Genomic DNA, 15,073 nt, shown 5'->3' on the forward strand with positions numbered 1-15,073 from the left:
TCAGCCGTTTGTATGATTCTCGCTCTGTTATCTGATCCCCGATCTACTAAACCCCCCGACTCCTTATCATACTGCCTGTGGGGAACAATAGAATGGCTCAGTCTTAATCACCCAGTAGGACACTCTGACTAAAGAAAGTCTATATCAACAATATTGATATATAATTATATTTTTACTATAATTCAGGCTGTGATAGGATACTAAGTTTTTATTTTTCTGAGAGTGGCAAATAAGTGGAACAGATTCCCAGTCGAAGTGGTAGAGACTAATCCAGTAAGTAAATTTAAACACACAAGGGATTAAGGTGTGATTCTTTACAGCAGGAGATGCGGGCAGACTAGACGGGGGGCCGGATGGGTCTGATGGGCTGTTACATTGTAGTGATTTTTAGGACAGGTGCCCTTTAAGGATCTCTCGATTCACGTATGATCTTGGCTAACCCCGATCCGGTTTAATTACGTGTTTGGGGGTCTTGTGCCGGACCGTGTAACTTTCGGGGCCGGGGGTTAACTTCGGATAAAAAGAAAAAGAAAAAAAACACCCAGCGTTTCCCGGCAACGCGTCATAAACCTTTCTTATTGCAGACAAAGAGATGTAATAAGTTGCGGCTGTTAAACGAAGACAAGTTAATTTCGGGGATATGTGCTGAAGTGTCAGGTGTTCTAAGCAGTGCATCCTGGGATTCCGTCGTCATGGCAACGGGACCCCATCTAAAAGCAGAAGGAATTTGAGAAAAACATCACGTCTTGGATAAAAATAACCGATCTCTCTCTGTTTGTGAGAGTAGCCGTCTGGAGCCAGGATTATCTCTCATCCATTACAGATTAAAGCATGTATTAGAAACCCCCCCCCCTTGTATGTGTCTGACATGGGAGCCACCAACTTGACTTCCTGTTCTCAGGATCTGCGGGGTTATTCCTCCCCATTAAGTTATCTCTCCCATGTTGTTAAGTTGCTGACTGTGGCTGATTGGTTCGGGCAGCTTTTGTAAGGAACGAGATGGCTGGAAATTGGTTAGATAATGCGGTGAGAAAAACACTTCAATGCGGGACTCGTCTTCTTGTGGATAAATAGCAGGGACGGGGTAAACAAGAGGTTAAACATGATGGACCAGCCAATCTTTATTGTTAGTAAGTAATGATGGATCTGCCACGGCTGCCACTCTTTCTAAACACACAAGCTACAGGTAGTTCCATTAATTTAGTTTCCCGTTTCTCCTGCTGTAAAGCCTAAAATCAGTCGTTGGTTTCGTCTTAGATTCAGGAGCCGTATGTCTATCCCATGCATGTTTAATACCCTCACTTTATTACCCTCTACCACTTCTGCTGGTAGGCTGCTCCATTTACATACTAATCTATCAGAAAAGTAAAAGTATCAAGGCTCTCCATAACACTGCCTGGGGCAGGAATAACTTGGGTCAGTTCCATAGGCATTTTCAGACTACTGGTTGTATTGCTACCATCTATCTGAGAGCAATGAGAGTTGGAGTCCTAGTGTGACTTGTTATGAAGTTATATAACTTGTTATATGAAGTGCATGCTCTTATCATCTCGGTTGACTGGCAGTGCAAAGGTTAATTCATTTACAGTCTCTGACAGGGATAAGATTAAATCAGTTTCAGAATCTGTTAGGGTCTGGCTGGGAGTGATAGGGTTACCAGCTGGTTTCAAGTTCTACTGGGGTTTATTTACTACTAGGGTCCTGTTTTAAAGGGGTTGTTGTAGTACTAGGCCCTGGCCTCAGCAGGGATTGGGGTGTCTTCGCGTACGTGGGTACTGGGTACAGCGTGACCCTGTCAGCGACCCCCAACTGATAAGCATTCAATGTCGCATGGGATTCTGGGAGCTAAATTGGGATTCCCGCCTTCTCTGTCAGGAGACACTACAACCCCCAGCAGCCCTTGCGGTATTCGGTCGATGTGGGCGGGGTCTGGTGGTAAGATCGCTTAGGGGCGGTCCGGGAAAAGCTTTTGGGGCTGTTGTGGACGGGGCTAGTGGTAAAGGGGCGGATCTCGAGGCGGTGTCGTCAGGCGGGTTATGTGAGCTGGTTCGTAGCAGGGGCGGAGTTAACGCGAAGGCAGTGTTGTGGTATTAGTGTGGGCGGAGCTGAAGGTGAGGGGCGAGGTGCTGCTGGAGGTGGGGCTGCGGTTGGGGGGACGGGCCCCTCTTACGGAGAGTTTAGTGAATGCTGAGGAGAGCTGCGGAGAGGACGCGGCTGGGACTCTCATGGTGAGTGCCGCGACGCCCGGGGGAAGGGGCGCTGCCATGTGCTGGAGGGTGTGCTCGGTACTGCTGCGCAACAGTCGTAACGGATTAATTGGCGCTGCGAAGTCTGCAGGAGGCACTAGTCCTAGCAGCGCCTGCAGTATGACGGTGCTATGGTCCTAGAGGTTCTGGTCCTAGCATTGCTGCAGTGAGATGCGTGCATGTTCCTGTAGGTTCTGATCCTAGCGGTTATACAGTGGCTGCTCGCATAGTCCTAGAGGATCTGGTTCTAGGAGTCCCTGCAGCAGGATGCATGCGGCTAGATGTTCTAGTCCTGTTAATGCTGCAGTGAGATAGTAATGCCTGCGTGTTCTAGAGGTTCTGATCGTATCCGCCCCTGCAGTAGGATGCTGGCATATTCCTAGAGGTTCTGTCCCTAGGTGTTTATGGGGTAAGATGCTTGCATGTTCCTAGGGGTTCTGGCCCTAGGTGTTCCTGCAGTAGGATGCTCGCGGGCTCCTAGAGGTTCTGGCCCCAGAGGCTTCTGTAGTAGGATGCTTGCGGGTTCCTAGAGGTTCCGGCCCCAGGGGCTTCTGTAGTAGGATGCTTGCGGGTTCCTTGAGGTTCCGGCCCCAGGCGTTCTTGCAGTAGGATGCTCGCGGGTTCCTAGAGGTTCCAGCTCCAGGGGTTTCTGTAGTAGGATGCTCGTGGGTTCCTAGAGGTTCTGGCCCCAGGGGTTTCTGTAGTAGGATGCTCGCGGGTTCCTAGAGGTTCTGGCCCCAGGGGTTTCTGTAGTAGGATGCTCGCGGGTTCCTAGAGGTTCTGGCCCCAGGGGTTTCTGTAGTAGGATGCTCGCGGGTTCCTAGAGGTTCTGGCCCCAGGAGTTTCTGTAGTAGGATGCTTGCGGGTTCCAGCCCCAGGCGTTCCTGCAGTTGGATGCTCGCGGGTTCCTAGGGGTCCGGGTTCTGTCAGCAGACCTGTTGTGGGCGGAGGATCTGCCGGTTCCTGTTGTGAACGGGCGTGGCGGGTCTTATCGCTAAACTGCGCCAGCGCAAAAAATCAGTTTAACCCTTCGGCGAAAACGCCAAATTATATCTATTTCAACAAAATCCCAATTCTTAGAATGTTGAGAATCTCTTCGCGGCTTCCAAATATTCTGTGACTTTTATCGCTTCCAACGTTCCGGGCCCAATTATTTATTTATTTTCAATTTTGCTGAAAAAACAAAATCTGGATGACAAACTTTTACTAAACTCCATAGAAAAACAACTTTTTTTTTTTGTCTCAACTTGTTGTACTCGCCGGCGGATCGGCCCCATCCGGTTGCCCGGTTCTCCTGCAGTAAAGACTCAAACCTTCATCAGTCGTTGGTCTCGTCTTAGATTCAGGAGCCGTATGTCTATCCCAAGCATGTTTAAATCCCCTCACCGTATTAGCCTCTACCACCTCTGCTGGGAGGCTGCTCCTCCCAGAACCTTTTTTATTTTCTCAACTTCTTTATCTTTTGACCGTGTTACTATCTCCTGTGATTCTGCCGCCTCATGCTGTGTTCTACCTTTTTAAAGTGGAATGAAAGCTTTGATGTTCGTCCTGCTAATTCCCCCTCCACCCCTTCCCTGTCGCTGGGGGGTCTGAGTACTTCTTAAGCAAGCAAAATAAAATGCACTTAGCCCAATGTGTGCTCGTGTAACACACGGGGTATGTCATCGCTTTCAATGGGGGAGAAATGTTAGAACGAGACGCTGTTATCTAGACAGAGGCTTAGAAATTGTACCCAATTACTGAGCGGGTAGTGGATATGTAGAACAGCTTCCCAGCAGAAGTCGTAGAGGGTAATACAGCAAGGGCAGGTTCTATGTTTTATCCCCAATCATATTTTAATAAAAGTTAATTGCGTGCGTTTTTAAAAAAATATAATTTACCAATTTTCCTAATTATTTTAATAAAGGAGACGGCATTTCATTGGACGGGTTTCTGCCCCGCGCCGGGTCGGAGCTCCAGCAGCGCAGACTCGGGTATCGCGGCCGTCATTAAAGCCTCTTACTTTTAACGAGCCCCCTTTTCTAATTTGCTCCTTGATCTCGGATTTGGCAGGAACGGTAAATTGCAAATTGCGGAGATTATGTCATTTTGTGAGGCGTTGCGTTAACCCACGAGGAGCCGATCCTCTGACGTGAGACCCGTGTAATATTATAGCGTTATTAGAGGTCAGCGAAAGGCTGAATGTTTCTCTAGCGGATTCAGGAGAGTATAAAGGGTTAAATTTCATGTATATATTCATTCATATATTCAAAAGTTTGGGGTCACTTAGACATTTCCTTGTTTTGGAAAGAAAAGCTAATTTTATCCATTAAAAAACAGGAAATGGATCAAAAATCCAGCGCAGACGGGGTTAATGTTGTAAATGACTATTGTAGCTGGAAACGCCTGATTTTTAATGGAATCTCTTCATAGGCGCACAGAGACCCTTTATCACTCCCATCACTCCTGTGTTCCAATGGCCCTTTATCACTCCCATCACTCCTGTGTTCCAATGGCCCTTTATCACTCCCATCACTCCTGTGTTCCAATGGCCCTTTATCACTCCCATCACTCCCGTGTTCCAATGGTCCTTTATCACTCCCATCACTCCCGTGTTCCAATGGCCCTTTATCACTCCCATCACTCCCGTGTTCCAATGACCCTTTATCACTCCCATCACTCCCGTGTTCCAATGGCCCTTTATCACTCCCGTGTTCCAATGGTCCTTTATCACTCCCATCACTCCCATGTTCCAATGGCCCTTTATCACTCCCATCACTCCCGTGTTCCAATGACCCTTTATCACTCCCATCACTCCCGTGTTCCAATGGCCCTTTATCACTCCCGTGTTCCAATGACCCTTTATCACTCCCATCACTCCTGTGTTCCAATGGCCCTTTATCACTCCCATCACTCCTGTGTTCCAATGGCCCTTTATCACTCCCATCACTCCTGTGTTCCAATGGCCCTTTATCACTCCCATCACTCCTGTGTTCCAATGGCCCTTTATCACTCCCATCACTCCTGTGTTCCAATGGCCCTTTATCACTCCCATCACTCCTGTGTTCCAATGGCCCTTTATCACTCCCATCACTCCTGTGTTCCAATGGCCCTTTATCACTCCCATCACTCCCGTGTTCCAATGGTCCTTTATCACTCCCATCACTTCTGTGTTCCAATGACCCTTTATCACTCCCATCACTCCTGTGTTCCAATGGCCCTTTATCACTCCCATCACTCCTGTGTTCCAATGGCCCTTTATCACTCCCATCACTCCTGTGTTCCAATGGCCCTTTATCACTCCCATCACTCCTGGGTTCCAATGGCCCTTTATCACTCCCATCACTCCTGGGTTCCAATGGCCCTTTATCACTCCCATCACTCCTGGGTTCCAATGGCCCTTTATCACTCCCATCACTCCTGGGTTCCAATGGCACGTTGTGTTCGCTGATCCAAGTTTAAGTTTAAAAGGATAATTGATGGTTAGAAACCCTTTTGTAATTATGTTACAGCCAGAAATTTCCCTGTTTTCTATAAAAACAAGGACATTTCCTGTGACCCCTGTAGTGTAAATCTGTATTTATGTATTTGTGGTTGCTCATGCTTACCCATTGTACAGCGCTGCGGAATATGAAGGCGCTATATAAAACGGTAACACTATAAAACCCAATGCTTCCCGTTACTATGTATTACAAGAAACACTGTATACGGCGTCTGTTGCCGTGGGCATTGCGGGGTCACCGCTGTATTTTGGGGTCACCTGGAGCCGCCGTCGCTGTCAGTCATGTGATATTTTGGGTGACTTTCCCGGCTCAAACACCACACTGAGCTGATGCTTTATGGCGATGCTAATGAAAGTCTATGGAAGAACGGACTTCATTAGTCAGAGTCCAGCTAGGTGACTAAGACTGAGCCATTCTATTCTATATTATATTGGGGGGGATAAACAAAAAAATATTTTTGCTCTGGTTTTGGTGATGAAGATGGTGGAAGATCCCATTTGAAGGTTCGGGTGTTTTCCATGAAGGCCGCTGACAGGAGGAGGGATGAAGACTTTTTTTTTTTCTTTTAAATGTAGGGACTCTAGGAAGCGCCGCGGGAATTTTTGCCTCTAGTCCCGCGATTCCCTGCTGTGCTGCGGCCCGGCGTTGGCGGCTCAGTGCGTCGCGGGTCATGTGATTGCAGCTTTTGCACCGTTTTGCCCTAAACGTGTAGGAATTCTGCACCGCCGCTTGGTAGTCTAATTATAACTGCCCCCCCTCCCTGTGGTCTCTTCTCTGCTGACATGTAGTGTTGATGACATTAACCCTTGACTCTCGCATGTTAATGCCCTAGTAGCCCTCCTTTTGCTATTTCAGGAGTAGGGGTTAAGTTAGTTGCCCCCGGGGGGAGGGGGGGGTAATGCTATTAGTTATCTGAAATAGTTGAGAAATGCATAATATGCAGAAGCTCTCCTCTCCTCTGCACTTGGTGATAGGGACTGGAGGCGGAACATCAGGAGACTTATGCTGGGATCTTAAAGTTTGATCTAATTGAAGCGAGAGGAATCTTATCTGTGACGTCTGAACCGTTCTGGAAAATGATTTCTTGTATTTGTGATTATTTTAATTTTTTTTTAGTCAACAAGTAGCAATTTGTACAGCACTGAGGACTGTGATGGCGCTATAAAGAAACTATATATATATATTTATAATAAAAAATTTTGTGTGAGTATTTCCACCATTAAGTTTCTGAAAACCCTGCGTTACCGGCCCGGTGTTCTTAGTAACGGTTACGTGCCGATCGTTCCGTAGGAACCCTTTTGCTTTTGTTCTATAAAGCGGTAAAGAATAGCGTTATTTTATTTCTAGTATAGTAGATCCCTCTCGTTTGTCTTAAAAGGTCTGGTTCTTTTCCTTGTTAGAAAACCAGACCCTGCCGGCCCCCATTCGGCCCTCATCTAGTCGCCCGTTTCTCCTGCTGTAAAGAGTCGATCGGTCGTTGGTCTCGTTTTAGATTCAGGAGCCGTATGTCTATCCCATGCATGTTTAATCCCCTCACTGTATTACCCTCTACCACTTCTTCTGGGAGGCTGTTCCACTTAGCTACTACCCTCTCAGTAAAGTAAAACCTCCTTGCGTTCTATCTGAAAGCCGTAACACTGTATCGGTGAGACGTGGTATATCGCTGGCATCATGCCGATCCACATCTGTTACGAGGCTCTTTAATTTTTCAATTAAAAAGCCCGTTCCTTTAACGTTTCATCGTCCTGAAGGACCCTCCGCTGAGATTTGTTTTCTTTCCAACTCCCACAAACAAAGATCGGTTACATAAACAGTTTATACCCCCCCGCTGACCTCGAATAAATGGCAAGCGAGGCGGTGATTCGGCCCGGGGCCGCGTCCGCGTGTATATGAGCCGCGTGTGTTCGTATGAAACGGAGATTTTCTGTCTTTATCTCCAAGAAAATGTTACATTTTTAGTTCAGAGCAAAAAGACAGTTTTTACTTGTAAACACGGGGGAGGTAGCTGTTGACTCGGACTGCTGGGAGTTTGTCTAATAACTGTATGCCTTGGAGACCTCAGAGACCCCTGTAATGCCACTGCTGCGGTTATTAATGGGGTATACCCCCTCCTCGTAAAACACTAAGGCACCCTGCGGATGGCATGCGTTTAGCAGATCGTTGCCTTACGTTGTCTAATCTGGCGGCATGCGATAATTTGCTGGGAGAAGTGTTTGTTTTAATCAATTTAAGATGAAGTTATTGAGGAGTTATATGTACCGTTTAACCCCCTGCTGCCTGCATCTGTTTAGCGTTCTGCACCCCATGTCCTTAAACTGGTATTTTCTGTAATGTTGGAGTCGCTGCTCCGTTTACTGCATGCAAATTGCTACGCGGGTTTTTTGAGTTAGAAAATGAGACTTTTGCTTCGGTTTCTTCCTCCCCGTCAGCTTTTGCTGAAGCCGGCAGTGTACAGGAGCGTTGTGTCTGTACATGTTCTGGCTGCATGTATGGAAGCTCGTATAGGATACTGGCAGAGTCTTAAACCCTTCTTCATGCTTCAGACCTGGAACCCGTGGCACTGGCAGGGTACTAAAGCTTGCTCCTTGCCTTGGATCTAGAGCCCATGGCCCAGGTAGTGTCATAAAAAATATGTTCCTTGCCTTGGATCTAGAACCAGTGCTGTTGGCAGTGTACTAAAGCTTGCTCCTTGGTTTGGATTTAGAACCCATGGCCCAGGCCGTGTACTAAAGAACGCTTCTTATTTTGGATCTAGAACCAGTGGTCCACGCCTTGCTTTGGATCTAGAACCCATGGCCCAGGCAGTGTACTAAAGCTTGCTCTTTGCTTTGGCTCTAGAGCCCGTGGCCCCGGCACTTCCCCCGCAGGTTGGGGTTGGTGGCTTTTGTTTGCTCCGTCGCTGATACGTCGTTTACTTCGGTTCCCGGCGGCCGATCCCTTCGTACAGAGAGAGGATTTCTATGAAGCAATCGCACCCTGCGAGGCCGGAACCCCGGAGATTCTCCAGAAATACAAAGTATCCGAGACGTGGAATGCTTCTCGTAATGATTTCTTGGTCCATTAGTGCCGCCGGACCCCCGCTTGGCGTCTGTCTGAGGGGCCGTTTGCACTCGGCTGGGCGACGGCTGTTCAATAGCCCTGATGGATTGGAAAACGTACGTTAACCGCGTCGGCTCCGTGCGGACGGGATAAAGATTTGCTGCGTTTGTTTAAAATAAAATGATAGAAAATCAACTTTTCCCCCTCCTCTCGTCTGTTACCCTTTTAGATTGTAAGCTCACGTGGCGAGCCCTCATATGAAAAAGCCATAAGGCGAGGTCACGGCCTTTCCTCGGCTCCTGATGTATTTGTGCCAACGGATCTTTCTTATGAATGTCGGCTCTCCCCGTAGTTTGTACGGCGCTGCGGAATATGTTATCACTTTATGGCCCGCGCCGGAGGGGCAGTCGGTGTAGGACTCGAGTCAAACCGTTATTATAGCGGACATTGAGCATGTCGGTCGGCTGTAGAGCGACTCCGTTCCATAACCCAGCAATCCTTTGGGGGTCTTTGGTTCCAGACAAAAACCATTTCTCAAGCTTGGGGATATGCAGTGATTTCCTACCCCCAAGAGCTTACAATCACTACCCCCCTGTAGTTACTAAACAAGGAGGCAGAAACTGTATTTGGATCTGTTGCGTCTCCGCTGCTTGTATCCGAAGAGGGTAAAGAGTATTTAATGTCTCCTGTGGGCACCCGGGGCGCTCTGGGACTCTCGCCCTCCGGCAGGCGAAGCGTTAACTCGCTGGCGCACATACACACGCATGTCATTTCTCTCCAGTGGGAATTGTGTTTCTTTCCACATTATCCAAATAAAAGCCAGATGTCGGTGACAGAAAGTTCCTGGCACGGAGCGAGCGCAGCCGGAGTTGGCCATCTACTTGTGTAATTGTTTGGTTATTATTACGGAGACTCGTCCGTTATGAGCGATTTGCGCAGTTTCTCTAACCTGCTCGTGTTCTGGACTAGCGTAGCTCCCAGCTGTCCCACGTTGTGCTGGACAGTCCCAACTTTATCCCTCCCGCCCGGCTCTACCTCCGCCCGCTTTTCAGCACAGAGATGGAGCTCAACGTGATTCGGGATCGCAATCCCACGGCTCTGAGTTTGTCCTTCGCTGCCAGATTGGCTGAGGTGAGGAACGGACCGGCTGAGCTGACGTCCAACGTTCCGTTCCCCCCCCCCCTGTATATTATATAATATAAATATTATAGTATTGCAAAAAAAAAAAACCACCATAAACACTTATGGGATAAAGTTGCACCCTGTATCACACATGAATTAGTCATATAAACCAAACAGCGTCCAGGGTTGTGAAAATATCTAGTAGCCAAGGATCGAGTCCTTGCGTGAAATAAACGATGGTTACTATGGATGCACCTTTTTGGAACAGATATTACTAATATATAGTAAGATAAAAGATTAATGCTGATCTGGCCACGGCTCGCTGAATAGCGTGGGCTCTCGGACAAATCCCTTGTGGGGCGCCGTGTTAGGGACCCGGGGGACGAGCGGCCGTATCTGCGTCTTGATGATCCTGTCGGGAAGACGCCGAGTGGTTAATGGCCTAACCGGTAATGTTATATGGAAGTGGAATCTGATTAGGCTTCCGCTCATGCCAGCCGTTCTTGACCCTGCAAAACCATCTTGCTTCTTATAGATAGCGGCGATTGAAAGCTCCTGCGCCATATAATTCATTCTGAATAACGTGTAATGGACTTAAATACCGATAAAGAATGGGGTTGAGGTGTGCGTGCGTGTGTGTGCGTGCGTGTGTGTGCGTGCATGTGCGTGCGTGTGTGTGCGTGTGTGTGTGTCTCTTTCCTCTATCGGAACTCCTATACATTACACTTACCTCCTCCCCCTGATTGTATCTGGTTTTCTCCTCACTCCCTTTTACTACTACTGTGCGCTCTATGGGGGCAGAGGCCTTCTTCCCTAATATAAAGCGCTGTGCAAAAGTTTTAGGCTGTATCTGGAGGAAAATGCTGTAAAGTAAGAATGGCTTCAAAAATAGACGAGTTCATAGTTTATTTTTATCATTTAAATAACTGCGAAGTGAGAGAACAGAAGAAAAATTAATATTTTGTGTGACCACCCTTTGCTTTCAAAACATCATCAGCCGTATAGTTAGGTTTTGGTTCAAAAACCTATTATGCCGAAACTCGCTAACAAGGTGAGGGCACAAGACGGTCTTAATGTCAAAAGTCATGCACTGAGAACAGCAACAGCACACAAGGTCGTTATACCGCCTCAGCCCCATCAATCCCAGGCAGAAATTTCAGAGGGGTTTCCAGGAAGAAGCACGAAGGAATGGTCAATGCTGGGGATCGCAGAGGTCGACCAAGGAGAGTTTGGCAGATTTGTAGCGCGACGGGTCCAGTCCACTGCTGTCAATCACGGGCCCGAGTCTCGGATCCACTCGTTGGGGACTCTGCATTGAGGCACACTCAGCCCTATCGTCCTGTTTAAAGCATGAATGACTCGATTGAATCGGCTTTGCCCGAACTCCGGTGCATTTTACTGCACGCCAATTGCTCCAGGAACGTCTTACTAATTTGAATTCAAAATTAATTGTTCGCTGTTTGGATTAGAGCCAGTTAGAGGATTAATTGGGACCGAAGGATTAGGTACACTAGCACACATCTGTGATTGGCTGCTGCTACTCCCATTGATTTCAGGGGAAGTGCATGAGCAGGAAGTGTACTCAAGTATACTTCCTGTTTTCAGGAGGCTGCCAGAGGAGGAGTCAAAGACTGAAATCCAATGTGGTTTTTTGTTTGTTTTTTTTTCCTTTGGTTTGTCATTTGGTTTTCTTTCATTAAAGATTTGCCATTTTGAACAGACCCTCGCACCGTAAATACATAAACATGTGATTTAAGTTACCCCCCCCCAAAAAAAAACGCAGCTCGCAGCCTGAATCACTCCCAGACCGTCAGCTGAGTTTACATGAAGGTTCCGGGGAAATAAGTTTGTATTTCGTGAGTAAGGGTTGAGTTGAGTGACGCATGAGGCCAGCATCCTTCTCTTGGCTTTTGGGGTCAAACAGGTGCTTCCACTCAGTCGCGGAGGGACGGGGTGTTTACTGCGGCCGAGGGGTGACCTCGTGTGAGAAATTATCATCCTCGTCAGAGTCCCGGTGAATCCGGAAGGAAATTCAAAGCCATTAATGGCAGAATCGGCGTCGGCGCCAGCTGGCACGGGGAGAATGGGGGATTTTGTTGGGAAGTGCAGACTCTCTCTCCGCAGTAAGCGAGGGATTCCCGTTTCCCGTTTCCTTGTCTCTCCTGCGTTTTTTAGTAACTTCCTCGGATCCCCAGGAAAGCCGCTCGTTCTCGCTGATCTACGAGCCTCGAATTCCCCCGGAAACATTTAAATTCCTGATTTTAAAAACCTTTAATTGAGGTCGCACTTTAGTGAAACGTTTTAGGGCCGGCGTGCGGTGATTGCCACCTTGGCTATTTAATTCCTTTTGGAAAGCAGATTGTTAGAGGAATATAAAAATATAAATTTTTATATATTTGACTTGTTTTTACCACAGAACCTAATTTATGTATTTAGTATGGGGTATTTTTATATAGATTATAGACACAATGTCGTTCAAACGTTTGGGGTGACTTAGAAATTACCTTGTGTTCTGGGGGGGGGCGACACATTTTGTCTATTAAAATAAGATGAAATGGGTGAGAAATCCAGCGCAGACGGGGTTAATGCTGTAAATGACTATTGTAGCTGGAAACGGCTGATTTTTAATGGAATCTCTTCATAGGCGTACAGAGGCCCTTTATCACTCCCATCACTCCTGTGTTCCAATGGCCCTTTATCACTCCCATCACTCCTGTGTTCCAATGGCCCTTTATCACTCCCATCACTCCTGTGTGCCAATGGCCCTTTATCACTCCCATCACTCCTGTGTTCCAATGGCCCTTTATCACTCCCATCACTCCTGTGTGCCAATGGCCCTTTATCACTCCCATCACTCCTGTGCTCCAATGGCACGTTGTGTTCACTGATCCAAGTTTAAGTTTAAAAGGCTAACTGATGGTTATAAAAACCTATTGTAATTATGTTACAGCCAGAAATTTCCTTGTTTTCCATGAAAACAGCTGAGTGACCCCAAACTTTTCAATGGTTGTGTGTCTGTCTGTCTGTGTGTCTCTGTCTGTGTGTCTCTGTCTGTGTGTCTCTGTCTGTGTGTCTCTGTCTGTGTGTCTCTGTCTGTGTCTCTGTCTGTGTCTCTGTCTGTGTGTCTCTGTCTGTGTCTCTGTCTGTGTGTCTCTGTCTGTGTGTCTCTGTCTGTGTGTCTCTGTCTGTGTGTCTCTGTCTGTGTGTCTCTGTCTGTGTCTCTGTCTGTGTGTCTCTGTCTGTGTGTCTCTGTCTGTGTGTCTGTGTGTCATTGACAGACCTCCTTTGTATCACACAGATATCTTTAGTTGTGTTTGTAAGAGTTAAGTCTCCCCTAAAGGAATAGTTGTGGTTTTAACTGCTTGATGTCTCTGTTATGATTCTACCCCAGTGAGCTTCTGCTGCAGGAAGAACTTGATTGGCCCTGTATAATGTATAATAAAATCAGCAAGATTTCCTTGGTTTCCTCAGCTATTAAATAATGCAGGGCTAGCGAAAAAAAATATCTTCACTCCAGTTGGATTCATTCTGGATCAACATTATATTTGTGGGACCTTTCGCAGCTGGATCGCGTGAGGTTCTGTAGCGGGGGCCGTGATGGTGTCCCGGCTCGCGATCTGCTCGGCGTTTCACTCCCAGGGGTATCGCAGAAAACATTCCCCAGAACTTTATCTGCAGCCGCGTTCTGTCAATCAGGGCAGGAGTAATGCGGCGTTCCGCGCCGTGAATGTTACCCGGCGTTCTTGGAATGAGGTCCTCCTTCACCGCTGGCAGGAATAGGGTGTGAATTCCGCGGTGCGTCTGGGCAATCAGTGGTGTAACCGGAGATCGGCCCTCGGACGCCGCGATATAACGAGCGCTTAGGGCTTCTGAAACTGTAGCGCTTTCCTTTCGATTCCCCCCCCCCCCCCCGATTGCAAGAAATGCCTGCCTTGTTTACATCGTCCGATGCCCTTTAATATTAGGCGGTAGGGATTGTTTGGCACGGCTGGCCCTTTGCTGCATTAACCGGCCCTCCAGCCATCGTATGCACTTTAATGTGTATGAAAGCTGGGAAGTCCCTTTAAAGTTGTGCAGGGTCTCCTTTTGCAAATTCATGGGGGATTCTGTAGAATTGCCCCTTTCCCCACCCTGGTCAGCTCAGGGAGTCTGTTCAGACCTATGTGCGCATGCGCAGAAAGCACTCCTGTTGACTTGGGTGACAGTTCTTTCCTGCCGCTTGTTGGCTGCTCAATTTAATATGCATTTTTATTTTGTCTGTGCAATAAACTCTCTCTAAGTTATCTCCTCTATTAAGTTGCTGATTGGTTCAGGCAGCCTTTGAAAGGTTGGGGGAGGGGATGAGAGAGGGCTACAGGACAGGAAATTGTTCGGATAATGCTGTCTCTGCCACAGGCTGCCGCTGATCTCCGCTTCCCGGAGGCTTGACTGACAACCTGTAGTTTAAAGAGCTTACCGTAATTATACTAATAGCTGCGGGGAGCGTTTACCTTTTTAATAATGCAGAAAAGCGCACTCTGGTTTTTAGGGGAATGTTTAATGTTGAATGACTTCAGTTGCTGAAGCCCGCGCCTCTCAGACAGACCCAGAATAGAAAAGTGGCGTTTTTTATCAGTGTGACAGGATCCGCCAGTACGTCTTATCCGCCATCGCTTAAAAATGTAAAGATAATGATCACGGGCTTTACCGGTTCACTTAAGAGAAGAAATGAGGACAGTTGTGCCGAATACACAATACAGATCAAAGGTTTGGGGTCAATCAGCCGTTTTCGTGGAAAACAAAGACATTTCTGGATGTAACAGAATTACAGAGGGTTTATCTAACCATCAATTAGCCTTTTAAACTTAAACCTTGGATCAGTGAACACAACGTGCCATTGGAACACAGGAGTGATGGGAGTGATAAAGGGCCATTGGAGCACAGGAGTGATAAAGGGCCATTGGAGCACGGGAGTGATGGGAGTGATAAAGGGCCATTGGAACCCGGAAGTGATGGGAGTGATAAAGGGCCATTGGCGCACAGGAGTGATAAAGGGCCATTGGAGCACAGGAGTGATGGGAGTGATAAAGGGCCATTGGAACACGGGAGTGATAAAGGGCCATTGGAACCCGGGAGTGATGGGAGTGATAAAGGGCCATTGGAGCACATGAGTGATGGGAGTGATAAAGGGCCATTGGAACCCAG

Source organism: Sceloporus occidentalis, unplaced genomic scaffold (genome assembly GCF_023333645.1).
Source record: "Sceloporus occidentalis isolate IW3139 unplaced genomic scaffold, rSceOcc1.0.p SCAF_50, whole genome shotgun sequence".
Lineage (NCBI taxonomy): Eukaryota > Metazoa > Chordata > Lepidosauria > Squamata > Phrynosomatidae > Sceloporus > Sceloporus occidentalis.